Raw genomic sequence first — 15,994 nt, forward strand, 5'->3', positions numbered from 1 at the left:
ATGAGGCACAACTTAGATTAAAAAAATATTTCACATTAGAGCTTCATTATCCAGGCGGACCTCAGACTAGAGCCACTGCTGCTCTCTATTGATGGGGTCAGGTAGTGTAGTTTGGGCATGTTCCTTAGATGCCTCCTGGGCATTTCCTTTTGAAGATTTTCATGGCAGGAGATCCAGGGGCATACCCAGAACCTATTAGAGGTAATATATACCTGGAGTTTCAGGGAACATCTTGAGATAGCCCATTGGGAGCTTGAGAGAGGGATGTCTGGGTTACTTCTGCAACCCGATGTTGGATAAGCTGAAGGTGATAAAGGGTGGAAGGATGGTGTGAAACACAACTGAAGCAGATCTGAGCCCAGTATGTTCCAAACCTAAGGAACAAACATGAATTTGTGAGAGCAACTCCACACTGTAACATTGGGTCAAACATATTGTTTTGTGCTGAATAGGCCAAGACCGTATTCCCATGTCTAGAGTTACCACTACATTTACATCTATGCTGACCCCAACCCCTTAATTTTGCCCATTTATTCTAAGACAACTGGTAAAACAATTAAAATCAGTGGTTAAAATCTTCCTGAGCAGAATTGGTCATATAGTATTAATAAGTCATGTGTCTAGACAAAATGAGCCATGCATTAGTAATTCCTTTCCAGCGTGAATTGCGGTGATGCAGATATGTTGGATGTGTTGAGTAGGATTGGAATAGTATACAATTCTTAAGGTATGATTGCCTTGAGTGAAAATACCACTGTCTATTAGTATGTAAACAAATTGAAATAAAAAATGTAGACTGTGATCTGGCTGCTTTTATTTCAAACAGAAAGGCAAAAAAAAAAAAAAATGATATACCATATTGAAAATTGGGGTTATAATAATATTATTATTGAGATTTATTGTTGTTTTGATTCATAGACTTAAGCAAAAATATAGAATAAACAAAAGCTAAGATTAGTCGTAGTAGTTTCCTCATGTTTATTGTGCAAAACAATGTAAACTTTTGGTGTTCTGCACTTTATTGAGTCTAACAAGCTGCTAATTAATTGGGCTGTCTGTTCACACCCTGTTTGCAGTGAGCTGTTAATAGAGGTGCTGCTTGTAGCTTGTAAATTGTAGTTTCAAAACAGCCCTAATAAGAATGATTAGTCATACTCATTTAGTTTTCATACTAAGACTCTGTTTTTTGCAACCAAAGAGAAAAAAATATATTTCTTTAAGCAAAAGACACATGTCTTTGCCTTCTTTCTATCAATGCACAGCAGCAGGTGGGGAGGGGCATGACTCCATCACTCTATGGTTTATACAGTGGGGAAAAACTCTGGTCACTCTGGCACTAAGAACAGTAGGACGTAAACTTTTTAAAGTCTTCGGACAATAAGATACTGGTAACCGGTCAATGCCTAGTTTTAAGGTAAGACACACAACTTAGATGAAATTCCCCCTTTAATGTCCTGAAATGGGTTTGCAATTTGTGACATTAATTTACATTTAGGTGTATTTTTCAAACTAGGCAAATACACAATGTTAATACATTTAGCTAAACAATGGCGGGCAAGTGTGGGGTGGGTAGGAACATACATCATACAAGTGTTACAACACTCCCCTTTATATAAAAATGCAGATTTTACTCTCCTCATGTTATTATTAACAGCAAGCCTAGGCAGTGGAAAAGAAAGACAGAGAGAGGTGAGCATTTGATGAAGTCACCAAGAAGGGCAAGTCAGTCAGATAAGGAACAGAGGATTTGCCATGTTACGTTTATGAGATACTGGAAACTCTGAGGAAACAGGGATCTAGTGATCTTCCCAGTGTCAATTACAGAAGCAGACACAAAGATTTCTGTCAGGTAAAGGAAAAAATCTTAGCTGACTATTTGAGTCAGGCAGCAGACCCAAACCTAGGCACATCACAGACATCCACATCTCACCTAGCAACTGCCTCCTCTCCTCCAACTCACCTAGGTTCTTCAGACTCATCTAGAGGTCATGATGTACTTCAGATGAGTCAAACATCTCAGGGTTGTTTTCCACTCATACATTCAGTACTTTAGCTCTACGTCCATTCCCAAAAGCAGGTCCAAGGAAAAAAAAACTGCCAGGATCAGGAAAAAGAGGAAGTCTTAAATTCTTACTGATAGACCTGTGAAAATGCACTGATGGGAGAGGAATGGGGAAGAGCAGGCAAAAAAGAATAGTCTAGGAAAAAATAAAAACAGGCAGATGAAAAAGAAAGAAAAATGTGCCAAAAAGCCTAAAATCAGCACTAAAGATTCTGAGACTTCAGATGAAGAAAACATTTGTGATGTTTGTTCAGTCATTTGGCAACTCAAAGACAAGAAATGTATGTAAAAGGTCTCTGTTTTCTATCAGATCAATATGCTTATTACTTTTATAGAAAATGTGCAATGAGCATTTATTCTGTTTAAGTTTGTTCTTGTAGACTCTTTCTCACACACATGCCTAAATTCATCATAGGGTGTGTTTGAGTTATAGTGAGAGACATTGTTCTCGGTTGTTCAAATACACTCGTAAATTGTATTAAACTGTTTTTCCTTTTTTGTCTTATTGTACCAACTCACCCCAGCATGTGTTATAACTTACCGTTGTGGTTGGGTGGACCGTGTCTTTGACATTAACTCACAAAGTCTATAATTTTCCTTAAAGGTTTTCAATCAGTACCGTTTGTAGTAAACTCATGTGGGTATTTAACATAAAAAATTGAGAACTGTGACTGGTCTCCTCCTCCTACTGTGTTGTAACGTATTTATTATGAAGTAAGTGATGAAGCAGAAGCTGTGTGTAAATACTGTGTACACCCTTATTGGTCCCATAGAACTTAAGAAGATAAGGATGAATAAGATGTTTGTTAACACCACACAAAGTCAGAAAAACTTCCAATATCATTTTAGAGAAATTATTAGCGCCACCCATCAGACTGAGAAAGATTGTGAAACTATTTAGATATGATCTGGAGTTCATAGTTTTTGCAATGGGGATTATTTACAAATATAAAACATTTCAGATATTTTCCCAGGGGTGGATGTCCCAGCAAGTTCAATGGGAAGTCTGGGTCAGGCCTCAGAGAAACTGGAAAACACCCAAGAGCTCCATCGGACTCCACAGGTCTCAGTTAGCAAGTGAAATATGTGCACAAAAAGTAGGGGAATTTTTTGTTTGTTCCATGTTGTAATAACACTTCTCAGCAAAAATCTAATATAGTCAGAAAGTCTATTAGTTTATTTTCTCTTAGGTGGTGCAACATATGTAAGGAAAATGCATTTGTTAGTTGGGCCTATTTAAAACTTAAATAAAACCCTCTTTTTTATGCCTTAAAATAATAAAAAAAAGCATTTGACACAATTGATCACAATAAATTAATCAGGAAATTAGAGCATTATGGTGAACGGGGGTGGTTCTGGAGTTGAAGAAGAGCTATTTAAGTAGCAGGCAACAATTTGTGAAAATGGGTATCAGTCGTCATGCTTGGATATTGCTTGTGGCGTCCCCCTAGGGGTCAAAAAAGTATTACAGTTTGTTTTGTTTGCAGATGATACTAATATTTTCTGTACAGGTGAGTGCTTACAGCAGCTCTTGGATGATATCACACCAGAAATGAATAAACTAAAAAACTGGTTTAACCTAAACAAATTGTCCTTAAATTTGGAGAGAACTAAGTTCATGTAATTCGGAAATTGTAAAGGAAATATAGATGTGAACGTCATAATAGATGGGTTAAAGGTGGAACAAGTAAATAAAATTAAACTCTTAGGTGTGATTATTGACTACAAAATCTGTTGGAAGCCTCATATTAAATCTGTTCAGACTAAACTAAGCATCACAAATCTTAGTAAAGCAAAACATTTTTTAAATCATAAAGCATTACACGTTCTGTACTGTTCATTGATTTAGACATTTCTGAGCTATTGTGTAGAAATCTGGGGTAACCACCTATACCAACAACACTCAAACCGCTATACACCCTGCAGAAAAGAGCCATCATGTTATTCATTCATTCCTGCTTGCTTAAACTCTCTGATCTGGTAAAATTTCAAACCTCACAATTAATATATAAAGCTAGAAATAGGCAGCTACCTGACAGCATACAAAAACTTTTGTTGAGAGAGCGGCAGGTCATGATTACAGGGATAACCAAAATTTTAAAATCTAATGTGCTTGATTGGTTGTTTGGACTATAGGTAATAAGTGTATGAATGAAGATGTGTGTAGGCACATGTGAATGTGTATATGTATGTTTATGTGGTCAGTAAATGTATTTATTTGCTCACTTAATGGACTTCGGAGTAGCATGAACTTATAAGTAGGAATAGGGACGATTCTTGGTGTTAAGGACTATAGGTAGGAGAAGGGGTATGATTAAATAAGTTTCACTTCTTTACACTCTTTTTCAGACATAATCACTGAATTATACATATAATATAATTATATATATAATTAATTATACATAATGCTTGCTTATATGTGTTAAATTTATAATTTTACTAGATTGTCTGAAAGAAAAATGATTCATTCAAACTTTTGAAATAAATCATATTCTTTTTAACATGACTATGGTTGGGTTCCTGAAACTGAGGGGGATTAAAAGGAAGAAGTTAACCATCAACTGTTACAGCTCTCAGGTACATGCATGTGACTGATTTAAGAACAGTCTCCGGATAGTTCGTGAAACTGTCACAAAACTTGATTCATGTCTTGGGACACAACTGCTCTTTCTCGTTCAGCACACATGGACAATAAATTATCTACATATATAAAGACAGCCTCCCTTCGGAGTGAAAGCGATCTTATTAAGCACAAAGTCTTCTTTGTGTGCATGCAGAAGATCTGGGAACATCTGTCTGACCAGATACCTTCTCCTCCTGCCAAATATTAGAGCACAGTGCAAACTTAGAAACAACATTCTGTAACAATGTTGGATGCAATATTTTTTCTACACAGATTTTTAGTTTGTGTCTGATAAGTGGCTTATAAAGAAAACATCTGACGGCCTCTTGGACTTCATGCAGCACAGATGCATTCAGTCACCCATAATAGTGACTGTATAAATCATAAGCCAATCAGTGTCACAGCTGTTAACCCCAGCCAGCTGTGTGGAGCGTGCCGTTTAGAGGCTGCGCACGTCCACCGGCTGTCCATCGCTCCTCCTCAATTCTCCTCTCTCTTTATTATCTGGATATAAACAGAAAGTTTTAGACAGGGAAGGAGCTAAAGTTCAAGTGCTTTAACAAGTAGGCAAACAACTTTCCCTTTTCCTTTGCTGCACATAGTCCCTTTTTCTTTCACTATTTACTTTATCTGTGTTGGTCTGTTCCAGTAAGAGAGGTTTTTTGTTGTGTACTCTGTAGTTCAAAGAGTTCACAAATCTATGTGGTCAGCAAAGAAGAAAAATTAAGAGAAGGAGCGAGAGAGAGATAAATCTTGTGTCCTTTAACCTGACAAAAGGCTAGTCCTGTCAACATTGATCATATTAAGAAATGTTGAAACCAGCTCTGGATGAATAGCAGTAAATGATGTGTGAGTAAGTCACATAGAATGAATCAGATTAAATAAACTGAACTTTAGTTTGCAGGCAGACAGAAGGGGAAATCCATTCTGTAAGTACAGTGAACATATCCTAAAAAAATCACTGTTCTCTTTCTCAGGCACCTAGTTTTCCTTGTTGAAGGTTTTACCACACAATATGTGAACCAATACGGTGCATGTATGCTGCAAGAAGGGTGTATCTGATTCTATGAATGGATAATCTAATGCTTTAATCCAGTGATGTATCTTTTGACCAAATCATTTGGGGAAAATGCAATACTATCTAAAGTTTTGCAATTATGTCTGCACATCTGTATGTGTAGATTAGTACAATATTTCATCATTGGCTGTTGATGATTGATGCAACATATATGTGTTTCATCAGTCCTTGTCACTTAACTAGTTTTGTAGAAAACAACAAAAGCTGAGTAGAGTAAACCTAGCATTTTTGTAGATGATAATTGTTCATTTGTAATCAATTATTAATGACAAATGTTTCCTACAGCTTTAAGCTGGCTTATTGGGTACCTATAGTACAGAAGTGACTACTTACTTTCCATGGACAGTTGATCATAGTTATTATAGATTTAAGTTCTGTTGCATCCTGTAGATCAGGGGTAGGCAACTAAAGTCCTCAGGGCTGTGAATGAGTTGGCAGAGGTAAATTCAGCTGTTTAGAGCTCATTTAAATAGGGTGGTCTTCACAACTTTTGCACCTGTTATCATTGCACATGCAATCTTCGTAGATCGTCAACATGCCCACTTATTGCACATGCTATTTTGTTTGTACATAATAGTGTACATAATTGTTTATTTGCAGATGAAACTTAAATGTATTGACAATTAAACCCTCCATATCCCAGCACTGTTGCATATTAAACATCTTGCCATTCTGATAGTTTGTTTTTTCAGGCTGGTCATTCAAACAAGGCACGTATCCTTTAACCTACTTTCATTTTGATTGCTGTAATGCACATTACATAAGCAAAGGTCCCTGCATTCCCTCCTGTTATCAGGCCATAGAGAAAGAGAGACCAGTCCTTTTCCATTAGAGCTCTAATTTATGAAGACTCAGAATAATGAAGTCAGACACAATTTATCTCTAGCTTTGTTCAAACTCAAAATCTTGTTCGCAACAGGATAGTTGCAATGAATAGATTGAATTTAACATACAGTATTGTCACTTTAAAACACCTTATAAATGAAAGTGCAAATAATAATTCACTGCAATATAAGAAAATCTGCCAAGCCAGAGAGAGCCAAATACAACCAGAAGTATGGTCTGCATTAATGACTTAGCCCTACTCTGCCACAGCACTTTGATTCTTCACTGAGAATATTAACTGAAAGGTTCTCCATTCCCAAATGTCAAGCCTTTGACTAATGGTATTTACTGCAGGGGTTTTTAGAGCTGTTATCTCTTGCAGGACCATTTCCCAGGTGTGTTTGAAAACTCTTGGCTAAAGACGCTCTCCTTACGCACACACTGTCTTATCTGTGTGTACCTTTCATTGTGGGCTTGTCACAACTATCCCATCCACCTGGCTGATGGCCACACAATAATTCCCGTAAGCACAAACACAAACACGAACCCCGAGCACTTATCGGGGTACCCAGTTCCTCACGAATGCTGACCTGCGACCTGACGCTCTGACCTCAGGTTAATTAGTGTTCTGTGAAGGTGAGATGAATGCAAACTGATTTAACACCCAAAGTATTCCTGCAATAATTGAAATTACAGCTTACAGAATTTGACATTGTGTGTGGCACAAGATATTCTGTCTTTAAGCCCTACCATAACAACTTATATTTAGGGATGGAGGAAGTTGTTGTTTGGATGTTAGACTGCTAGTATATTTGGTATAGAAGTTTGCTGTAAATAAATTGTCCCTATTAGTTTTATATTACTACCCATTTCTCTCAAAAGTTATAACTCTCCATGGATGGAGAGTAATACATTTTATCTGATGAATCTTTTACAACATCAAGCACGTAAATTATTGTAGGTCATATTCAAGTTTAAGAGCAACTGTCTGCTTAACTAATGACATACACAATGGAAGGGGAACAAATATTTTAAATATAAAAAAATTAAATAAGCCATACTATTAAACGCATTTAGATAAACACAACATAATTTATACTCTTAGCAAGTTTTTTTTTTTCCACTTTTATTTTTTATTCTCATTTTCTGTGGACATATACATATAGATCAGACATTTTCCAGAATATTAAGGCCTACTAAAGGTCCCTCACCTTATCCATGGAAATACCATACAGGTGAATATATATTGAACATAAGAACAGTAATACAAAGAGAACAAGAGAAGAAAAAAAAAACAAAAAAAAAACATCTTGGTTGCAGGTGTCTAGGATCTATAAGAATCTTAAAAAAAATAATATTGAAATTCTTTAAGTCTCTTGGGTGTTATATCATGTCCATTTTTCCCATTTATCTATACAAATGTCTTCTTGTAATCTGAGAATGAAGGTCATCGCTCCATCACATAAATTTCCCTAACAATATTCAACCACTGCTTTAGCGATGGAGCTGTTATCTGACACCAATTCCTTGTTATGGCTTTTTTGCAAGCAGTTAACAGAATCTTAACCAAATAGACTACAGTCTAGACTATAGCCGGTATGTGAGCTATAGACTGTACCTAGAAAGCAGGTACAGTCTATAGCTCACATACCGGCTTCCTTACACTTTTCAGTACATGAGATAAAATCTGTTACTTAACTCCAGCTTTGAACCAGGAGTCCAAGTCAAGGCTAAAGTCTTTACAGCAGAAGTCTAAGTCAAGTCTGAAGTCTTTTACGATTTCTGAAATCTATCAGTCTGTACATAGTCACAATGCCATTTCTAAGGCTTTGGGACCACAGAGAAAGCCATTAAATATGGAACGATGGTAAACCTTTCCAGGAGTCTACATCCTAACAGAATTGCTACAAGACCACATTATCCAGGAGGTCACAAAAGAACCAGGCACAACATCTTAAAAACTGCAGGCTTCATTTGCCTCAGTTAAGTTCAGTGTTAATGATCCTCTTTCTGAATAAAAAACGAGACTGGCCAAAAATACATGGGAGAGTCCCAAGGCAAAACTAATGCTGACCAAACAAATCAACAAAGGTCCACGTCATATTTGCAAAAACAAAACCCCAAAAACATCTTGTTGATCCCCAGGACGTTTGAGAAAATATTCTGTGGACTGATGAGGCAACATGAAAGAGAATGTCCAGTCATCAGTTTGCGACTTTAAGCTCAAGCAAACATGGGTTGTTTGGCAAGAAAATGATCTGCAGCACACCAGCAGGTCCACATCTGACAAAGAAAATAAATAAATAAGGTACTGGAGCCAAATCCAGACTTGAATCCAACTGAGATGCTTTGGCATGGCATTAAACATGCTTTTCTGCTCAAAAACCCTTTAATGCTGTTGAATTAAAACAATGCTGCAAAAAAAGTGGGCCACGTTTCCTACAGCAATGTACACAGTTATGTAAAAGACTCATTGCCAGTTATCACAAACGCTTGATAACAGCACTCAACCAGCTATTAGTTTAGGGCGTAATAAATGAAATCCTTATTTGATTTATTTATATTTTGCGTTTAGTCAGGTTATCTTCGTCTGATATAAGAATTTGTTTGATGACGTAAAACAGTTAATAAAAGATATGAAGAGCCAAATCTGTACAGCCATGTGCTGCCATTTTGTCCCACCCTTTCTTCCATAGCTGTAAATGAACCATTTCTCAATGATTGTTTCTACTTAAGCACAGTATATCAGTTTGCTTTGACAGTTTATATTGATGATTTATTGAAATAAATAATTGTATCATAAGATTTAATATATATGTATATTTGTATATATATATATATATATATATATATATATATATATACATTATTTTTACACTACCAGTTAAATTGTAGATTCTCACTAAAGGCAACAAAACTGGAACACACATGGAATAATATAGTAAACAAAAAGTGTGAAATAACTCTAAACATTTTTATATTTTAGATTCTTCCAAATAGCTGCCGTTTGCTTTGATGATTGCTTTGATCTCTTGTCATTCTCTCCATTAGCTTCATGAGGTGGTCACCTGAAATGGTTTTCCAAAAAGTCTGGAAAGAACCTCCTTGACGTTCATTGAGAGACAGCCAAAGGTTAATATTTCAAACATCACAGCAAAGGACGGCTACTTTAAGGAATCCTTTCTCTAACCCCGTGTTTACACTGACTACATTTTGTGTCTGTTCCGTCCACAGTCGCAAACTGTGCCTTTTGACAATTCACACTTTAAATGAGTTTTAGGATCCAATCATGTATCCGACAACAGCAGAGGCAACTAAACCCGTGAGATCACAAGTTCACGAGAGAGTAGCAAGTTCACACGGGAAGTCGTGGTAACAGCCCTGATTTTAAAGAGCTGCAAGTAAACAACAGACCTCGTGTCACTGGTTCTGATGCAATGTTTACATTGCAATATGATTGTCTCGTATGTTGCAATGTACTGGATGCGCTTTATTTTTCCTGTCTCACTTCCTGTCTGCTTTCATTTTGCTATTCTTTTTCAGAATATTAATGCACATTTGGTGTGACACTAACCACATGAGCAAAACTGTAAGGCATGCTCTCAGTGAACTCACTCTGCAAGTATTTACACCCTCAACTTCAAAGGGACCTTATGCATTAAATGCAACAGGCTGCACTGTTGCATCATAGGGCCTCTTGATTTATAAACGCACTTTGAAACGTTGTCGCCAGTGAGTCAGCGAAGAGTCTAATTTGTGGCTTTGGATGTTGCTGAAACATGTTTACATTGCATTCAGTAGGTGAAGTTAGGTGGAATTCCAGTGGAAATTAACAAGCAAAAGGCTGAAGGCAGGTCTTAAACCCAACTCCTCCACTCCTGCCCCTGGAGGAAGGTTTTCCACTAAGTTCCAGAGCACAAAAGTAAGATCTAAATTCACAAAGAATTTGCACATAAATATTCACATGCAATCCTAAGAATGTGGACCAATAAATCATCGCTCAAATGGTCTAAAGAGCAAAGAACTCTTTTCAAAAACACTTTTAATAATATATTTATGTGCACCACTTTCCTTGTGCTGTATTAGTCTGCAATCATTTCCCTCTTTCCCCTCCAAGTGAGTGGTCCAGAGCTTAGTCATTATCACGGCTTGAACATATCCTGCTGTTTGCACTGTGTGTTTGAAGGGAGCACCATACAATTACCAGCAAACATGTCATCACATAACAGAATTAATTCCCCCTACTCAGTTGCATGTTGAAAATCACCTGGTGTGAGCTTGTTGTTGTGTGGCAACATTCAGGATAATTGACAAGGGAAAGTACAAGCATTTACTCACTGCTGTTGCAGCTTAATAAGCACGTGCACTTTTCTAAAGAAATAATCTGTTTTTAAAGAGGACCTTCCCCACTGAGCGGCTTTAAAAAGGTTCTGAGCAGTGCTCTTAATTCCACAGCAATGTTTTTCCTTGCAACTTTCCCTTTTCATTCAAGGGCAAAGACATTATTCTCGACAGGTGGATTAGACTGAACAGTTGTTAAACTATCCACTAGTGGGTGCAGCAGCAATCAAAACATTGCCAAGTTTTTACTGGCTGTTGCATGTTCCAGTCATTACATGAAGATAATCAAAGTAAAAACACACCATTACTCATGAAATATGCTTTAACTACCTCTTAACAGGTGACCTGGTTTCAAGAGTCATGATTAAGCTGATGGGCTGAGGAAAGACTTTCTTTGGAACATTGACCTTTTCTGTAAATCACAGTTTTCCATAAATGCACATGGGTATTCCCAAGAAAATGGATTCAAACATGGATAACATGTCTGAGTTATGGTCCTAGGCTTGTTTCTCCATTCTGGGTGACTAATAGTGGAGGTAAATTATGAAAAACATTGTTTCTCGGAGGTTTGTCTACATCAGTATAAAGTTACAACAATAACAATGTTTGGTTCAAGCTTTTTGACACTTATAATTCAAAAGTATTCTTTGGGTTCATGCTGTGATGTTTTTAAGCTCGAAAACATCTTATATGTGCAGAAAGAAAGGTCCCTAAAGACAAATTAGTAAAAAATTGTTGTGTAATTTCATTAAGAAGCTATTTCACTCAATAAAATCTCCTAGTTTCCCCTGAGCTCGGAAAGTAATACAGTTGATTTGTTGAGTAACTGATGGAAACTCAATATTGTATGTTATAAAAGTTGGAAAGAAAATAATTTGTTCACATTTGCTTCCTTGGATTTTAGCCAGTCGCAGAAAAAGAGGTGCTTTTTAAACTTACAGCTGTAAACATGCCCAAGTGTGAAACAAAAATGTCTTTACCGAACCAGTTGTTGTGTCAATTCATCAAAACCATGACAGGAGAAATCTCATATCTTCATCTGCCTTACAGCAAAACATGTCTTATCATACTGCTTTAATCTTTAATAACATGCAGGAGTTAATTATGGTTGTGCAACAGAAAGCTGATGGCATCAAAAGCAAAAGTTGGGGTTAGCCTTGCATTTTTTTAATTTCAAAGTTATAAACTATTTTTAATATAATGTAGTAGCTCCTGAGCAAAGAAGCAATTTGAAATCAACATGACAGACCAAACAAGTCCAAAACTATTGTTAAAGAAAAATTTAAAATGTTTATACTGTCGTCTAGACACTAATTGGGCTGCAGAGATGCATGTAGTGGCCACAAAATTTAGCTAACCGAGCAGCAGACATCTGTTAGAGGCCCGTTTGGTATATTGGGTTATTTGTAGTAATTTGTGCTCATTATGTGAAATGAGAAAAAACATTTTGCAAGATTTTAGCAAATAACTTAATTTCCTGTGGTGCCTTTATGTTTTGAGATGTATTATTTGAACTGATCATTTTTATCGATGCATTCTAACGTGAACAAACAGCATGTTGGAGCAGCGGTAGTTTTAACAGCTTGCTCCTAAACCCTGCCCTTTTCAACTGCAAAACCAACAGGAATAGGCTGAGAATGATTATAGCCATTTATTGTTTATTATATTGAGACTAAATAAGGAAACTATAAAACAAATTAACTGCATAACATAGATGTTAGCCAGAGCAATTAGGAGCATTGTATTGCTTTTTCTCTTGATAGGTCTGTGTCAACTCATTTTTTTTATCCCTTCCCACTTGATGTTTGTTCTAAGGATAACACAAAATAATGTTTATGTCTGCTAGTGTGTTTCTAGCATGTTTGTCTGCATAACATAGATTTGTGGTGAATCTACAGCTAAAACCTGAATCGATGCGGGAAGTGGATGGGGGCTGCTTCGGCATTAGGAGACGTGACAGAAATTGATTGGCCTGTGTGGAATTCTTTAATTCTTTAATATTTATTTGGCAATCTTCAGACGGGCTTCCATTTGCCTTTTATTAAGGATTGGCTTTGTCTGGCCACTCTACTATACAGGCCTGATTGGTGGACTGCTGCAGAGACAACTGACCTTCTGGAACGCTCTAGCTCTGACAGAAAGACCATGGGGTTCTTCGTCACCTCCCTGACTAAGGCCATTCTTAGTAACGCCAGCGCGATTAGAAGGGAAGGATTTGGTTTCAAAATCCTTCCATTTATGAATGATGGAGGCCATTGTGCTCATTGGGACCTTTTAAGCATCAGAAATTGTTTCGTATCCTTCCCCAGATTTGTGCCTCAAGACAATCCTTTCTCAGATTGTCCTTTGACTTCTTGCTTGGTGTTTGCCCTCTGATGTACGGTCAGCTGTGGAACCTCATATAGGGAGGTGTGTGCCATTCCTAATCATGTCCAAATCAACTGAATTTACCCCAGGTGGACTCCATTTAAGCTATAGAAACATCTCAAGGATGATCCGTGGAAACAGTATGTACCTCAGCTCAGTTTAGAGCTTCATGGCAAAGACTGTGAACACTTTTGTAAACGTAAATTTCTTAGTTTTCTATTTTTAATAAATTTGCAACAATCTCAAAAAACTTTTTTCACATTGTCATAAAGGGGAATTTGGAGCAAAGAGATTAATTTGACACCATTTGAGAAAAGGCTGCAACATAACTAAATGTGGAAGAAGTGCAGCACTGTCAATACTTTCCAGATACACTGTATAATAAAAGCATCCTACTCAACCAGTGTCAGACTTTTATTTTAGGGTTCAAACTAATGAAGCAGGTGTTCACAATGATGAGCGACTGACCTACATCTCTGGTACGCTGCTGTGTCCATATAAACAAAATCCACTGCTGTTGGAGTTTACCATGTTTGGGCATGACACTAAGGCTCAAAGAATCTGATTTTGAACAAAATCCCTGGCCCCTCTGCTATTTGTCTAATAAAACATTGTGATTCCTGTTTTAGCCTTTTTTTATATGCTTTTTGTTGCCATTTTTCATGTTATTGTGCATTCAATTTACAATGAACTGTGCAAGTCATTGAGAAAGGTAATCCTCCATGTAGACCATGTGCACCACACACACAGACACACAAACACACACACACACACACACGCGCACACACACACACACACACACACACACACACACACACACACACTACAGCTTTGCTAACAAGGTCAAAAATGTGTTTTGTTTATTTGAATCAGTTCTGATCACTTTATTTGCCAAAGGGCATAAGTATCCCCAGTTTTAAAAATAAGTAAATTTCAGTAAATGTATCTTTCAGACATGTTTTTACTTGGAAGTAAAATGAAAAGCATAATCTGATCTTCATAATGTGATGATTTAAAGCGTTTAAAGAAAAGTGTCTGTAGTAGTGGAGTGCAGAGTGTTGCTCAAGACAACTTCAATGAAGCACATAACTGCTGAGAAGAAACTCAAGAAACATAATCAGCACTCACACCTCTTCTGATGCCAAGATGTTATAAGAATCAGATGGTGAAATACTGCAATGTCTTTGTCTGTACTGAGAAAAAAATTGAAAAACAATTTCCAAATTTTGTGTGTCTCCTGCACCTAAACAGTACAGTGCCTTGTAGAAATGTTCATATCCTCTTTTAAAAACTTTTTTAAAGGGACATTCCAAATAAACACTGATATATTTAAAAAAGATTTTATGTGATAGGCCACGACAGTATAATCTTTACAAATTAATATCTGAAAACTTTGCCATGCATATGTATTCAGCCTAATATACTTAAGTAAAATCCAGCACAACCAATTCCCTTAATAAGCTACATCATTAGTAATTTATTCTTAAAACAGCTGTCCAATGAAAGCCTCAAAGATTTCTTGGAAAACATTAGGGGACTAACTAAAGTCTAAAGTCTAAAGCAGGGTTGGAGATATAAAACAATATCCCAAGCTCTGAATTTCTCAGACCACTGTTCAAACCATCATCTGAACAGAAAAAATTTAGCACAACTGCAATCTATCAAGATATGGCCGTCCAACTAAACCAACAGGTGGCTTGGTGAGTATTAAGCAGAGAAACAATCAAAATGCCTATGGTTACTATGGAAGAGCTGCAATGTGTATCCACTCCATAAATCTTCCAATTGTTGGAAGGGTTACAAGAAGAAGGCTGTTGTTGAAAGAAAGACACAAGATGTCCTATTCAAAGTTTACTACAGATAATGTAGCTCTGGTCAGATAAGACCAAATTTGAACTTTCCGGCCTCCATGCAAAATGTTCTGTGTGCATGTCACCCTCAACAAATCGTGCCATGATGACAGGAGTTTTGCTGGCGGGGATGCTTTTTTGAAGGAGGCACCGTAAAGCTGGTTAGATATGATGGGAAGATGGATGGAGCAAAATAAGGAGGACGAACACCTGCTATAGGCTGCAAAAACTCAAGACTGGGGTGGATGGCCTAGTCACAGTCTACTCAATGTCCAATTTAGAATATGTAGCAGGACTTGAACATTGATGTTTGCTAATGCATCCATCCAATCCAATTGGACTTTAGCTATTTTCTATGCAAATGGGCAAAAATGTAAATCTCTAGGTCAACTGCCATACACTCAAAACACTTGCAGCTGTTATTTGCAGTTGGCTGCGATGGATTGGTGACCTGTCCAGGGTGAACCCTGCCTCTTGCCCGTAGACTGCTGGAAATAGGCACCGGCTCCCCCGCGACCCTGTATGGAAGAATCGGGTATAGAAAATGGATAGATGGATTTGAAGCTGTAGAAATAGTTCTGAAAGGGTCTTCTTTCTCCACAAAGGCTGTACTATATATCACAAACATATTGCCATCACAGTATCAGTTTGTGCAATATTCATATTGCAAAGGACTGTTTTGAGTGCAATGATTGTTGGCTAATATATTCCCAGTGTTATGATCTTTTTAATGCAAATGCAATATTTAGCCAGTTGGACAGAATCTCACAGCAGCAGATACTCACATTGGACAAAAATGCATAGCCCAAAATATTAAGTGTCGCAGAGTGATGGAAGTACAGATGAAA

The sequence above is a fragment of the Girardinichthys multiradiatus genome, chromosome 15 (genome assembly GCF_021462225.1).
Source record: "Girardinichthys multiradiatus isolate DD_20200921_A chromosome 15, DD_fGirMul_XY1, whole genome shotgun sequence".
Lineage (NCBI taxonomy): Eukaryota > Metazoa > Chordata > Actinopteri > Cyprinodontiformes > Goodeidae > Girardinichthys > Girardinichthys multiradiatus.